This window comes from Heptranchias perlo, chromosome 3, assembly GCF_035084215.1.
Source record: "Heptranchias perlo isolate sHepPer1 chromosome 3, sHepPer1.hap1, whole genome shotgun sequence".
Taxonomy (NCBI): Eukaryota; Metazoa; Chordata; class Chondrichthyes; order Hexanchiformes; family Hexanchidae; genus Heptranchias; species Heptranchias perlo.
In genome coordinates, this window is record NC_090327.1 from 67,941,368 (window position 1) to 67,957,707 (window position 16,340).

The 16,340-nt window shown below is 44.5% G+C and overlaps 1 long non-coding RNA gene across 1 annotated transcript in view; it reads left to right on the forward strand.

Annotated features, from left to right (window-relative positions):
• Window positions 1-16,340, forward strand: part of LOC137315315 (uncharacterized) — a 189,889-nt gene that overhangs the window by 109,002 nt on the left and 64,547 nt on the right. Inside the window, exon 2 of the long non-coding RNA XR_010961368.1 lies at window positions 11,258-11,352. This is a non-coding gene — a long non-coding RNA (uncharacterized lncRNA). The remainder of the gene's footprint in view (window positions 1-11,257; window positions 11,353-16,340) is intronic.

Genomic DNA, 16,340 nt, shown 5'->3' on the forward strand with positions numbered 1-16,340 from the left:
GCATTCCTCCAATTCTGGCCTTTTGTGCATTTATGACTTGCTTCACCCCACCATTGGCAGCTGTGCCTTCAGTTGTCTGGGCTTTAAGTTGTTGCCTGCCTGAAGCGAGGGCCTCACACACTGCCCGAAACATGTTTGTTAAAATGGCAAGGGGCATGGATCCGGTGAATGCCACACTGCCTATAGTTAAACCCATGCACGCCCTGTTCTTGTCGGGCTTGAGGGTTAAAATAAGAGCTCAAATTTCACATACTATTATCCAACTCCAAAAACTAAGCAGAAATTAGCTCTGAACTTCATGCGATCAAACTATGTTTACTTGCCAGAACAATATTCACCAAAAGGTGGGAATAAATTTATACACTCTATCTTTAACCATTTCTAACCACTGTGTCAATCCTTTGTGCCAGCTCCCTTAGTTGCTGTAGCTCATCTACTACTTTTACGAGATGGTCCCTGAATGAGTTAGGTTGAGCAGGGGGAAGGTACCCTGGAGCCTTAGAGGCCTAGAGTGACGCTTATCTCAGTAAAGTAGCTGTCCCAGATGAATCAACTTCTGGCAGCTTTTCTCTTGCACTATCAAAGGGTACCAGACCCACATTTGAACTTTCGTTATGTGCAGGTGTTGGAGGGAGGTTCATGACTTCTTACTGGAGAGACAGTGACATCTGTGGCCACTTCTTTCAGCCCACTGGTGCAGGGCATGGGCTCTGAGGTGCTGTTGGTCAGTGTGATGACAGATTTAGTACCCCTAACTGAGTACTAGAAGTCCTGTGAAATAGTGTTGTTCAGAATGACTGTCCAGGCATCTACTGAAGCATTGGTAGATGCCACTCCAGAAGCCACCCCCCTATGTCTTTACTACCTCCTCCTAGTACCTTGCTGCTGCAGAAGGCTCTTGAACTGTCACACCCTCTAAGATGTTCTGCATGTCATGAGAAACTTCCTGCAATGTGTTGCAGATGTGTGTAAAGGACTCCTCTTCTCCATTGTCTCACTAAAAGGAGGGAAACAAACTTCACTGCCTGCACATATGGCTTTTTTTTGAATATCCAGGCCCCTATGATCTAGGTCCCTAGGCTACTCAGCTGAGGGTGGTTGCTTCTCCACCCTCCATGGAGGAACAACATTCTTCCCTTCTCCATGCCCAGGTCCTCATATTCAGTAGTACTTGGTGCTTCACCCAGTGACAACTCTTTTGACTCACTAACTACTTCCTCTGGACTGTATTGGAGTAGGTGAGATGTCATGACAGGGTTGGTGAAGACATGGCAGGAGTTGTGAATCTGTAAGTGCCTGGGTGGTCATCAGAATGTCTGTCTTGTTCCTTCAAGGCACCTCCTATGTCAAAAACAGAAGAGCTTGTTTGCACAGAGTGACATTTTCTTTTGAAGGTACACCAGCTCAGAGTAAAGGCATTGCAATATTTCCAGAAAGTACATAAAGCTGACACTACCTATGATGAGTCTTGACCAACTTTCTCTTGCCACCTCACCTCCAACCTCCATGTCTCCCAGAGCCTCTCCCCTCTTTCTGCCTATTATCTGCAAAGCTTCCACTTTGTGCAGTCGAAGGATTTTCAGTAGTGATCTTCCTCCCCCAGTTGCATTTTCTTGGTGCTGGTTATGCGCAATCTTTTCTTTTGGCAGGGAAAGAACACAATGTTAAAGCAATGTGAGTGGCATGGACACTTCTTTTTCTCCATATGAGCGCATGTGTCCCATGACATCTCACCTACTCCAGGTGTAATCCCTTTAAATCAACTGTCCTTCAAGACAAACAGAACCCCTCATGGCAAGCAATGTGAGTTCACAGAGTGGTCATGGGTTAAAATGGTGATTCAGTGTTTCCAGAGGTTCCCCTTTAAATAAATCAGTTTCCCACCACCCGGGTAATGACGCAGAATCAGCATGAGAGGTAAGGCAGTGAGTGAAGCCTCTCACATTGGTAGAGTATTTGCAATGGGAAGAGTGCCTTGACATACATTGACCACCCTGTGAGGTCACTGAACCTTTTGCTGCACTGTGCGGCAGTTCTTGAGATTATACTGACTACTTCAGCAACCCCTCTTCATAGGGCTGAAACAACCTCTTATGGGACTTCCTGCCTTCGATCTTCAGGAGTCATTCCCTTCTAGCTCTTAATTCAACCACTAAAAAATCCACAGAGACATCTGGGAGGGTTGCAGCTTCTTCAGACGTTCTTCCACTTGTGGCTCTTGCTCTCAAAGAAGCCCTTTAATTGGCTGCAGCATATTAAACAACTAAATTTGTCTCCCTTCCAGCAGTAGTAAACCAAACAGCAGCTGTATTACCATTCTTAATCTCCCTCACACACATAACTAGGAACCTGGAGGAAAAACTGGTGGGTTAGTGGTGAAGTTACGTAGGTGGGTGCTTCCACCTACTTACCTGTCCCTGCTACTGACCTGCCAACTGGAGGGAACCCCAGCCCAGTTTATGTGAAATTAGTCAGAGGAAGCACCAATGAAAGAAAAAAGAGCACACCATGGACGAAACACAATAAAGTAGATGTGGTTTTTGTGTTTCCTTAGAAAGGCACTGACTTTTATACTACATTATATACCTGGCTGTGCAGTAATAGTGGCCGAAGTCTGATGGGGTTCAGCATACATTGTGTTGGTGTGTCTAGCAAGGGGGAACCTGAGTCAGCAATGTTTCTGCAAGGGGCAATGACCTTTTGTGGGAAGTGGGTATAGAATCATAGAAAGATTACAGCACGGAAGGAGGCCATGCATTCCATCGAGTCCGCGCCAGCTCTAAGCAAGAGCAATCCAGCTAGTCCCACTCCCCCGCCCTTTCCCCGTAGCCCTGCAAATTTTTTCCTTTCAAGTACTTATCCAGTTCCCAGAGTATGACCTAATCTTTATCTCAAGTCATGAGCGTATTGCCAATCAAGGGCTGCCAACAAGTCCACATTCTGTGGCCTCTCATTCTGGATCATCTGTGGCCCCTTCCTTTCCAGTACTGCTCCATTTCCTCCTCATCCTCCATCTCGAGAATGAAATCCATAAAGGAATGTTTAGGGTGTAGGTCAGCTTGCCTAGGCCCGACAAGATAGTTGGATGTTTCTAAGTGAGGAAGTCAAATTCCCAAACAAATGACTGCTCCATTCCAAATTAAACAGAAGTAAATACAAATTCCCAAACTCTCAAAAGTCAAAAATAGCAAAAAGAAACAAACTCAATCAGGTTATATACAAAGGTAAGGAGTATACCTTTAAGAGTTTCCAGTGGCTGCTGCACTGGCGGGCCTGGTCTCTGCTCCAGCTTTGTATAGTGCTCCAGAATGCCAGTGCATCAATGACACAAAGGAATGCAATTTCCTTGGAAACCTGGACACGCCCCAAATCTGTGCAAAACCCGGCACAGGTGCAGAACTGGCAGAGGGATCAAAATTCCGATTTTCCATTCCTTTAAATTGTGCTTGTGCCACCAATGCAACAGAGCTCAATTTCAGGCCCATAGTTGGGTGAGAGTTTGAAGCTTCTTCTATACTTTGTGTGCTAGTAGAGCCAGTTTCTGATGTACTACAGGATTCACTAAGGCTTGGAAGACCCATTTTTTTAGAGAATCAGGCAGATTTATTTTCGGTTGTAGCTGGCCATGCAAGACCTGTGCATTGAGAACCAGCAGTGCCAATGCAAGTCTTGCATAGCATGAAAGCAGGTTTAGGCTGCTTCTTGCCTATGGAACGGCTGACCTAGGAGATCATTCTGACAGATATTCAGCACTGATATCCCTTAGTTTGATGAGGCCATACGTCCCGGAAATGGTGGAGACCTCACCACAATCAGCGGGTTCCATAAGTATCCCATTTGAGTTAAGGAGGAAGACCAGCACAACCTTCAAAGAATTTTGGCTCCATTCTCTTCATATATCTTCACTAGCAGCAAATCACAAACAGCAATTTCCCAATGAAACTCAACAGGAAAGTGGCTGATTCATAGGAAGCAGTGAAGCATGAAACATTTTGCTTAAAGATGCAAAATGAAAATGCCAAGCATTCTTGCAATTCCATTTACATGCCTTTTTGTTTTAAGCTTTCTTTGGTCCTATTGTGTTGTTTTCATTAGTTTTGTTAACTCATTAACCACTAAAACATCATTTTGGATTGTCTCTATTGCGCTCCAGTATCTGGTGCTGGAAGGGTGCCAAACAGTGCACTATGCAGGGTGCAATTCTGTGCTGTTTGGCACTATGGGGCTGATTTTCTGATCAGTAGGATCATTCACACCAGCACAATTTTGGTGTACTAGGACTGCGAAATCAGTTGTCTTGCTATCTTGCTCGGTCTGCTGTGACACCCACTACATGCAATTTTATCATCGGGCTTAATGGCTTCATATGTTGCTTACTCACAGAATATGAGAACTGTACTGCATAGAAAGGAAGGTCAGGAACAACTTCAAAGGATTTCCCAAAACTTGGCCCAGAATTTCCTCGAAACTGCTCCGACTCCGCCACTGTAAACTCGCCACAAGTGCAACGGAGTCCTCAGTTATGTGCTTGAATGTGAGGAAATTCCAGACCATTATCTCCAAAATCACTGGAAAGCCAATTAGAAATAAAAGTCACTCCTGCAGAACAGAAAGATCCATAAAGAAAAGGGGTTCTCCAAAGTGGCTCCAATCAAACTTTCACTTGGGCTCAGAGAGTGACAGGGCATCTAACTGCAACCGTACAAAATCCAGTGCCATTTGGCAATGTGAAATTAATGATGGGGTTTGCTTTTAAAATAGCTACAATCAGAATATTTGATAGTTGAAAGGCTACAAGATGAAAGCAGGTATGTTAGAGAGACAGCCGTATTGCCTGCACCTACCACTACTGGTGGAGGTGGCAGAGTGAATGAATGCAGGTTACCCCCATCCCCACTCACCAAGCTCTCTGTGTTAGGCACTACATAGCCGACACTGCACTACCACAAGCTGAGCCACTAGGACCAGAAAGTCTGCTCCTGTAAAAAGTTAGACAACTAGGAAGGTGTTCTGAAATTCTTTCCTGCTTTATTCTTCTGATCCTTCCATCTGGGCCAGTGCAGTAACTAATATTCCACCTGACATGGAAAGCCTCATACCTCACTCTTCCCCTCTGGAGCTCATTCCTCTGCTGAGATTTTGGACCAGTGGTGCTGTAGACCCTAAACATCAGAAACATCAAAAGTTGAGGTGGTAGTGGCCAATGCCACTGCAATGGAAGCTTGGTTTCTTCATTGGCTCCAAACTAGAACTAAAATCTTCAGTAGGAAATAATTTATTTTTGCCAGTTTCAAACTTCTTACGGCTAATCAAGGTCTGTTTATTGTCTGTATTACTAGTTCCAACCCAGAAGATACATGCCATCAAATGTAGCTGCATGATACATATACATGTTATGATGGCCATTATAGCCTGCTTAGTGACACCGGGGTATCACTTTATGTCATCATGACAGTAGGAACTTCTCACTTCTTGTACTCTGGAGAATACAACCTATAACAAAAGGGAAGAACTAGAACAGTAGGGGACCTCTTAATCTTCGTGCATTAACCCTTTATGAAGAAGCTCTACAAATCCTAGTGAGAGGGGCCAGGGAGTCGTGGAGATGAGGAAGTAGAAGGGCAGCTGCCAGCTCAGGGTTCTTAATAACTTTCTCCTACTCTTTTTCTCTGTTTGCAACCATCTTCAGCCAGAAGTGCCGAGTGGATGATCCATCTCGGCCTCCTCCCGATATCCCCACCATCATAGAAGCCAGTCTTCAGCCAATTCGATTCACTCCACGTGATATCAAGAATCAGTTGAGTGCACTGGATACAGCAAAGGCTATGAGACCCAACAACATCCCGGCTGTAGTGCTGAAAATTTGTGCTCCAGAACTAGCTGCGCCTCTAGCCAAGCTGTTCCAGTACAGCTACAACACTGGCATCTACCCGACAATGTGGAAAATTGCCCAGCTATGTCCTGTCCACAAAAAGCAGGACAAATCCAATCCGGCCAATTACCGCCCCATCAGTCTACTCTCAATCATCAGCAAAGTGATGGAAGGTGTCTTCAACAGTGCTATCAAGCGGCACTTACTCACCAATAACCTGCTCACTGATGCTCAGTTTGGGTTCCGCCAGGACCACTCGGCTCCAGAACTCATTACAGCCTTGGTCCAAACATGGACAAAAGAGTTGAATTCCAGTGGTGAGGTGAGAGTAACTGCCCTTGACATCAAGGCAGCATTTGATCGAGTGTGGCACCAAGGAGCCCTAGTAAAATTGAAGTCAATGGGAATCAGGGGGAAAACTGACCAGTGGCTGGAGTCATACCTAGCACAAAGGAAGATGGTAGTGGTTGTTGGAGGCTAATCATCTCAGCCCCAGGACATTGCTGCAGGAGTTCCTCAGGGCAGTGTCCTAGACCCAACCGTCTTCAGCTGCTTCATCAATGACCTTCCCTCTATCACAAGGTCAGAAATGGGGATGTTCGCTGATGATTGCACAGTGATCAGTTCCATTCGCAACCCCTCAGATAATGAAGCAGTCCGTGCCCGCATGCAGCAAGACCTGAACAACATCCAGGCTTGGGCTGATAAGTGGCAAGTAACATTCGCACCAGACAAGTGCCAGGCAATGACCATCTCCAACAAGAGAGAGTCTAACCACCTCCCCTTGACATTCAACGGCATTACCATCGCTGAATCTCCCACCATCCACATCCTGGGGGTCACCATTGACCAGAAACTTAACTGGACCAGCCACATAAATACTGTGGCTACAAGAGCAGGTCAGAGGCTGGGTATTTTGCAGTGAGTGGCTCACCTCCTGACTCCCCAGAACCTTTCCACCATTTACAAGGCACAAGTCAGGAGTGTGCCCTTGACATCAAGGCAGCATTTGATCGAGTGTGGCACCAAGGAGCCCTAGTAAAATTGAAGTCAATGGCAATGACTCCCCAAAGCCTTTCCACCATTTACAAGGCACAAGTCAGGAGTGTGATGGAATACTCTCCACTTGCCTGGATGAGTGCAGCTCCAACAACACTTAAGAAGCTCGACACCATCCAGGACAGAGCATCCCGCTTGATTGACACCCCATCCACCACCCTAAACATTCACTCCCTTCTCCACCGGCGCACTGTGGCTGCAGTGTTTACCATCCACAGGATGCACTGCAGCAACTCGCCAAGGCTTCTTTGACAGCACCTACAAACCCGCGGCCTCTACCACCTAGAAGGACAAGAGCAGCAGGCACATGGGAACAACACCACCTGCACCTTCCCCTCCAAGTCACACACCATCCCGACTTGGAAATATATCGCCGTTCCTTCATCATCACTGGGTCAAAATCCTGGAACTCCCTTCCTAACAGCACTGTGGGAGAACCTTCACCACAGGGACTGCAGCGGTTCAAGAAGGCGGCTCACCACCACCTTCTCAAGGGCAATTAGGGATGGGCAATAAATGCCGGCCTCGCCAGCGACGCCCACATCCCATGAACGAATAATAAAAAAACATTCCTTATTATCTCATTCACTTACCGGTAGCAAAGCATATGCTGAAGCCCTTACCATATCATTCTACTGAAAGCAACATGTGAAGGCTGCTCTGAAGGTCACCATTGTACTTTATCTTCCTTTTGTCTTTCTCTCAGTGTGCTACAGGAAGCAGAGCTGGACCCCAGTTCGGCCAGGCACACAACACACACTGTCACTATATCCATCCTGGGGATTTAGACAGTCGGCCAGAGAGGAATGCTTATCACCCTCTGTTTTTCCTTCCTCCTACATGTTCATGTGTTTAAAACCCAAGTTCAGTCTCACTTAATCACCACTTGCTGATGCATTTCATCTTCTCTTCTACTCTACTCTTTTAATCCTTGGTGGTGCCCTGCAATACAATCCTCAGCCCTCTGCCTTGTTTCTCAATACAAAAAAGTAAAATGTGATGGAATACTAAGCTCTCATTATTGCCCTCTACTGCCAGGTTTTCATCTTTAGAGGGTTGTAATCATGCCCCAATCGAATAATCACGTGGTATGCCGATATGGAACAACACTGGACATTTTTGCCTCCTGCCCCCACCCCCCAAAAAACATTTTTTTATAATTGAGCCATTCTCCATTTAATAATTCAAGATACCATAAATTAACAATTCACCAAACAAGGCTCAAAAGCCAAGATAATGCAGGGAGCTCAGTACCTTGGGTGTGAAAATAAATATTGGATAAAAATATTAAAAGGAAGTTTACTGTAATACAGCTGCCATTCCAATTTACTTCAGTTATTTAAAATGATGGGGGTCAAGAATTGATGTTTCCTCTACTCACATTCTATATCACAGTATTCAAGATTACACTGAAGAAACATTGATGTCTAATAATTCAGATGTAATTCAATGGTTAATTTATGGCTAGTTTGGCAAACACTGCTAATATCTTACTATATAGTTTGAAGTAAACAAAGGTTTTGTTGTGTTTACATAAGGTCAGTATTTGTTAAAGGACCTTAAAGGAAGTACTGTTTAGATTTTTCTTAGCATCTTAGACCTTAACAAACATTTTACATTGACATATGACCAAATATTCTAGTCCCGGTATAGTGTCACTGGAATAGGATCGCTGCATACATTCTGTGCTCATTTTGCCTGGACAGCAAAATTTTACATCGTCAGCTCGTTAGCAGAGTTTTAATACGCTTCTTGTGAGATTGACCCAGGTGCAAGGAACTCGCTGATTAGGGGAGGGGTGCAAAAGGTCTGGTGAAGCACCTGCTCTTAAAGAGCTGCTGCTTGCACTTAAAGGGGAGCTGCATTCAAGAGCACCAAATTAGAAAATTGGGTCTTAAGCAATGGTGGGTAAACGGCAGCAGAGCAAAACTGGCCCATCTGAGGATGCTGCTGTTGAGGTGCTGCTTCAGGAGGGGCAGCCCTCTTAGAGGGCTTGATAGGGTAGATGCTGAGAGGCTGTTTCCCCTGGCTGGAGAGTCTAGAACCATGGGTCATAGTCTCAAGATAAGGGGTTGGCCATTTAGGACCGAGATGAGGAAAAATTTTTTCACTCGGGTTGTGAAACTTTGGAATTCTCTACCCCAGAAGGCTGTGGAGGCTCAGTCATTGAGTATATTCAAGACTGAGGTCGATAGATTTTTGGACTCTAAGGGAATCAATGGATATGGGGATAGGGCAGGAAAGTGAGGTTGAGGTAGAAGATCAGCCCTAATCTTATTGAATGGTGGAGCAGGCTCGAGGGGCCATATTGTCTACTCCTGCTGCTATTTCTTATGTTCTTAGTAAAGAAGTGTTGCCCTTCAAGGACCTAAGGAACACTTTCTTATCAGGAGCACTATGAGAAATACTTCAGTGGAAGTGGCAAAGTGAATGAATGCAGATCATTGGAGTAAATGGGGAAAACCTTGTCAGGCCTCAAGGAAATCACTGAGGTGAGACTACTCAGAATGTGCCCACTCAAAAGTATATGATATAGGATACATCCTATGTGCAGCCTTACTGAGACAGCATACAATATATCCAGGCAACTATTTAGTGTTTTTCATACAAGCACATGCCAAATTGCTACAGGGCAAACTTTGTTATTGGTACTCAAATATGGAACATAGGAACAGGAGTAGGCCATTCAGCCCCTCGAGCCTGTTCTGCCATTCAATTAGATCATGGCTGATCTGTATCTTAACTTCATTTACTTGCCTTATTTCTATATCCTTTAATACCCTTACCTATCAAAAATCTATCAATCTCAGTTTTAAAATTTTCAATTCACCTACCCTCAACAGCTTTATGGGAGAGAGTTGCAGATTTCCACTGCCCTTTGTGTGAAAAAGTGCTTCCTGACATCACCCCTGTACAGCCTAGCTCTAATTTTAATGTTATGCCCCCTTGTTCTGGACTCTCCCACCAGAACAATAGTTTCTCTCTATCTACCCTATCAAATCATTTAATCATCTTAAACGCTTCAATTAGATCACCCCTTAATCTTCTATATTCAAGGTAATACAAGCCTAGTCTAAGCAACCTGCCCTCATAATTTAACCCTTTTAGCCCTGGTATCATTCTGATGTGCTTTTAATATTGCACATCAATCTTGGAAGTTGTACCTTGAAAGCACACTGCCAATATAAGCTGCTTGCATGTTGCATTTTCATAGACTCACACAAGGTGCCGTGTAGGCTGAGCATGTTGCCAACAGTGGGGTGAATTCTCTGTAATGTTCACAAAACAAGCACAAGTGGAGCGAAGCAGGGTTGTCCCTGACAGAATGGAGGAACACTGACCCTGCCAAATCTCTATAGCAAGCTCCCAACTCCCACTTGGGCCTGGTGATGGGAGCTTGACAAAGGGGTGGGGGGGAAGAAATTATATGTCGGCAGCCCTAATTAGCTGCTGGTAAAATTCCAAGGTAAATGACCATAAATGTGGGGCAAGACAAACTTCAGCTTTTACAAAAGCGGTAAATTAGTTATTACTACTTTTCAGTCTTTACAAATGATGGTTGGGGCAAAAAAGTGGCTGTCAAAAAGCAGTAGTAGTCAAAATCAATGAGAGGCTTGAGAGGTGGGAGTAACTCCCCTTGACATCAAGCAGCATTTGAGTATGGCATCAAGGAGCCCTAGCAAAACTATGATCAAGGGGGGCCAGAGAGAAAACCCTCCATTTACTGGTGTTTTACCTAATGCAAAGGGAGGTAGTTGTGGTTGTAGGCCAGTCTTCACAGCCCCAGGAAGTCACAGCAGGAGTTCCCAGGAAGGCGTCCTCAGTCCATCTATCTTCAGATGCTTCATCAATGATGTTCCTTCCATCATAAGGTCAGGAGTGGGGCTATTTACTGACGATTCCATATGTTCAGCTACATTCACAACTCCAATAATAATGCCAACCTACAACAGGACCTGGATAACATCTAGGCTTGTGCTAACAAGTCGCAGGTAAGATTCATGCCACATAAGTGCCAGGTAATAGCCATCTCAAACAAGAGAAAGTCCAGTCATTTCCCCATGACCTTCAACATACCCATCATTGCTAAGCTCCCCACCATCACCATGGTGGGGATCTCCAAATCTCTGAGTGCAAGACAAATTCTCACAAGAACTCCAATCCTCAGATATTTGGTTGTGGCAACTTAAATTGGCAGCAATACTATGTGGGGAAAAACAAGAGGAAAAAAAATTTTAAATGCAAAAAAGAATGGCCAAACAAAAGCAGAAAGAAATGTGCAAAAGGAATCCAAAAGTACTAATGAAAACTCTTTAACTCCAATAGGAAACAGTACAGCTCTCCTTTAAGAACCCAATTGTCAAAGCTTGAACATGCCTTCCCCCCTAGAGCCCATTTTACAAACATGCCGCACAAATAAGGTAAGGAACAAGCCTATGGCCTACTTGTTTATTCTCTGACCATGTTTACCTAATCAGCTTTTGCATTACTGACTTACCCAATCAGCATATTTACCCTATTGTATCAAATTAATGTGTTGATATACCTTGATCATTTGAAATTCCTAAGAACTGTAACTTTAAGGCACTAGAGCTAATTTCCTTTGTAATAGCACTAAATTATTTTAGTGACGTTGTATGAAACATTAATGCTTTTTTTTAGCATGCAAACTACCTTATTCTCTACCCTTCCCATTAATTTTAATGTGCAATGTAAACACCTCAGATTAAATTTTATTTGCACACCTTGGTTCAGGGTGAATGCTGATGCAAGATGTAATTGTGTGCAATTTACTCTGAAAAGAAATCTAAATCATCTTAGTTTAATGTGCCTCTGACTTATAGGCACTGGCGATGGGATTTATATTTGCTTATTGCATGGTCTCATACAGTGCAGATAGTAGTTTTTCCTTCAGTTTTCTCTGTTCACTCATCCCCTTTTGAAATCAGTATTTCTTGATGTGGTATAATTCCATGGACACTGCCAGCCCTCTGGCATCATATCCATTCTTCCTGCCTGAGGCTAAACAATGAATTTCAGCGTGCCATTCAAATTGGGGAGCATTGTAGCAGGTGCTACTGGATAGCAATCAGGAGCCCAGAACCTTGCATGATTTTTGCCTTCTCTGCCTAAGGATACTGTGGTTAACTGTAGTGCCTTATCGCTGCCGTAACCAGGATCCATGAACTCATCATAGATTGTGACTGAACTATGGTTCAGTACAATACCATACAACGTATTAATCCACTGTGCCATTAGGAAATTCCTACTCAGGAAATTTAAAGATCAAAATTCCTCTTTGGTAATGGAGCAGGAGAAAAGTAAAAACACATGTTGAAAATGGGCTTGAAGCTATTCGGAAACTTTGTGTCAGGGTGAGGAGTCTATAAAGTTTTATTTTATAATGGTATGGGAGCCAGAGAAGCTGAGGTCAATGCCTCACACCAGCTAAGAATTAGATTAATACTGACTCAGATGTCCCTAGTATTGTACAGATCTGTTCTATAAGTTCAAGTTTCAAATATATGCATTTAGTTTCATAGTTTCATCATATGATACAGCACAGAAGTAGGCCATTTGGCCCATCGTACCTAGTCCGGCCCTTTGAAAGAACTATCCAGTTAGTCCCACTCCCCTGTTCTTCCCCATAGTCCTGTAAATTTTTTCCCTCCAAGTATTTATCCAATTTCCTTTTGAAAGTTATTAATAAATCTGCTTCAATCATCCTTTCAAGCAATGCATTCCAGATCATAACAACTCACTGAGTAAAAAAATGTTTCCTCATGCCGCCTCTGGTTCTTTTGCCAATCACCTTAAATCCGTGTCCTTTGGTTACTGACCCTTCTGCCACTGGAAACAGTTTCTCCTTATTTACTCTATCAAAATTGTTCATGCTTTTGAACACCTCTATATAGCAGGAGAGTGGGACTAATTGGATAGCTCTTTCAAAGAGCCGGCACAGGCACGATGGAGGCGAATGGCCTCCTTCTGTGCTGTACCAAACTATGATACTATGATACTATGATACTATCAAATCTCTTCTTAATCTTCTCTGCTCTAATGCAAACAACCCCAGCTTCTCCAGTCTCTCCATAAAACTAAAGTCCCTCATCCCTGTTACCATTCTAGGAAACTTCCTCTGCACCCTCACTAAGGCCTTGACATCTTTCCTAAAGTGTGGTGCCCAAAATTGAACACAGTACTCCAGCAGAGGCTTAACCAATGTTTTATAAAGTTTAGCATAACTTCCTTGCTTTTGTACTTTATGTCCCTATTAATAAAGCCCAGAATTCCATGTGCATTTTTTACAGCCTTCTCAACTTGTCACCTGCCACCTTCAAAGATTTGTGTACATACACCCTTTGTGTACCCCCTTAAAATTGTACTATTTAGTTTATATTGCATCTCCTCAATCTTCCTACCAAAATGTATTACTTATCACTTCACACTTCTCTGTGTTAAATTTCATCTGCCACGTGCCTGCTCATTTCACCAGTCTGTCTATGTCCTCCTGAAGTCTGTCACTATCCTCCACATTGTTTAATACATTTTGGAATTTTGTGTCATCTGTTAACTTTATACCCTATATACCCTAAGTCCAGGGCATTATTATATATCAAAAAGAACAATAGTTCTAATTCCCAGGGAGACGCCACTCAGTTATCAGCGGTTCAAGAAGACAGCTCACCGCCACCTTCTCAAGGGCAATAAATGCTGGCCTCACCAGCGATGCCCACATACCATGAACGAATAAAAAAAACACTCCACTTGCCCCACTTCATTCCCCATTTCAGGAATTCCACCCCCTCTTTGTCCTTTACACTGTTACTATCTCAGTCTGTATTGAGGTAATTGATGTCCCACATTATCACTACTCTATAGTTCTTGCATCTTTCTGTAATTTGCCTGCAAATTTGCTCCTCTATCTCCTTCCCACTATTTAGGGGCTTACAGTACACACCCTGCAGTGTAAAAGCTTCTCTATTGTTCCTTAATTTTAACCAAATAGATTCTGTCTTTGACCCCTCAACTACATCATCCCTTTCCAGTGCTTTAATAGTTTCTTTGGTCAATTCTGCCAGCCCCTCTCCTTTCTTTCCTTCCCTATCTTTCCTGAATACATTGTAGCCAGGAATATTGAGTACCCAATCCTCCCTTTCTTTGAGCCAGATCTCTGTTATTGCCATTATATCATAGTCCCATGTGGGGACTTGTGCTTGCATCTCACCAACCTTATTTACCACACTACGTGCATTTAAGCAAATACGTTCCAAACTCATCTTAGATTGCCTCGCATTTGTCCCATGTCTGAACCCTCCTATTTCTGAACCAGTCTTTACTCGAGTGCCATTTGTCTCTCCCAGTCCTCTGTGCACCTTGTTTCTCCTCTCTAATGCCAAATTAGTTTAAACTCCCCCCACAGCACTAGTTAATCTCCCCATGAGGACGTTGGTCTCAGCTCTGTTGAGGTGCAACCCGTCCATCTTGAACAGATCCCTCCTGCCCCAGAACCGGTCCCAATGACCCAGGAATCTGAAGCCCTCCCTCCTGCACCATTTCTCCAGCCACGCATTAACCTGTCTTATCCTACTATTCCTTTACTCACTAGTGCACGACACTGGGAGTAATCCAGAGATTGCTACCTTTAAGGTCCTGCTTTCTAACTCCCCCCTCCCCCTCCAGGCCCTGAAACTCTGACTGCAGGACTACAACCCTTTTCCTTCCTGTGTCATTGGTTCCCACATGGACAATGACTTCTGGCTGTTCCCCTTCCCCCCTCAAAATGTCCTTTACCCTGGCACTGAGGAGGCAACACACCATGCGGGACTCACATCAGTGGTTGCAGAAATGCCTGTCTATCCCCCTGACTATTGAATCCCCTATAACCACTGCATTCCTGCACTTTGCTGTGCCCCCCTGTGCAGTCCTTTGCTCCACAGTGCCATGCTGCAGACTGCACTCTTTCGAGGTGCCGTCACCCTCACCGGCATTCAATACTGAAAACCGGTTAGTGAGCAACACAGTCCCAGAGGATTCCTGCACTGCCCGCCTCTTCCTACCCTGCCGGATGGCCACCCACTTACTGTTCTTGACTAATAGAAGAAGCAAGAGGAAATGCAGAGCTTGGTTTGCATTCCTCAGAATAATGTTTCCATCACAGAAGTGAACACGATTTGGTGTCAAACAGAAATACAATCTATCCCCTTTAAATTCCATTATTTGCAGACAATCCTTCAAATGTCAAAATATGTGAGCATATTGTAATATAAATTTTAACATGTACGAATGGGCTGTGCGTACTTTGGAAGCCAACATGTCTGCGGCCTTAAGCAGGGTAACAGATACCGTATCCGTGGCCATACAATGCGTCACTGTGTGATCTGCACCAAGCTGCTCTCCAGCAGAGTGGTAGAAGTGATGTGACATTGACCCGGGAGAGGGATGATGGTGAAAGGGGACATAAAAGTGGGAATTCCACTCAAAGCGCTCCCACGTCTCACCCGTTGTCCTCCCACCGCCCCCCCCCCACCCCCGCCGCAATCAGATCGCAAAATGCTGCCTCCTTTCCCAATGGCCAAATCTGCCCCTGCACAGGTGCAGGTGGAGCAGTCTTTGGTGGGGCCCTCACAGGCTCCAAAACCTAGTGGTCATAGGTCAAAAGCATCTCAGCAGTGAGGGCAGGGATCTGAGCAACCTACCTCTACCTTTGCTGAAGCCACAGGGGATCATCACGTAGAAGCAGTAGGAAGAGTAAGTTCAAGCAGTTGTAGTTCACCAAGGGTATGCACAAGGGTGTTTGAAGAAATGTTACGTTATTAAGTTTCCTTTTTTTTATATTGGCACATCTTGGCCATTATTGCGTCCCGATTGTTAAGTCGCCCTTTCATTTGCTTCATGATGAATGTCAATATATGACGGTATCCATTGGGCGGATGTGAAATGGGTGTTTGCGTGGTTGGTTGTTGGTGGTGGTGGTGTTTCCAGCTGGCCTGAGTATCTCAATGTCTCTCTTTTGCCACTGTTATGAAGAGAACCTGTGAGAGATGAGGAAATCCCTGGCATCCCAGGCAATGATGTGTGTGGCTGGTCTGACGATGGGTGGACCATCATCATATTCCTCCTCCTCGTCCTCTTCATCTTCTTATTCAATGTTGTCGCCAACAGATGATTGACGAGCACCTTTGTCCTCCTCCTTCTGTAAACCTCTTTGTTGTGCAGGATGCAGCACACCACGATTATTCTGGAGAGCTTCGCTGGCGAGTACTGAAGGGCACCTCCAGACCTTTCCAGGCACTTGAAGTGCATCTTGCTCAATGACACGCCTGATGGTCACGTGGCTCTGGTTTTATCTCTCTTGTGCTTCAGTGGTAGGATTCCTCACGGGTGTCATGAGCCAAGTTTTCAGGGG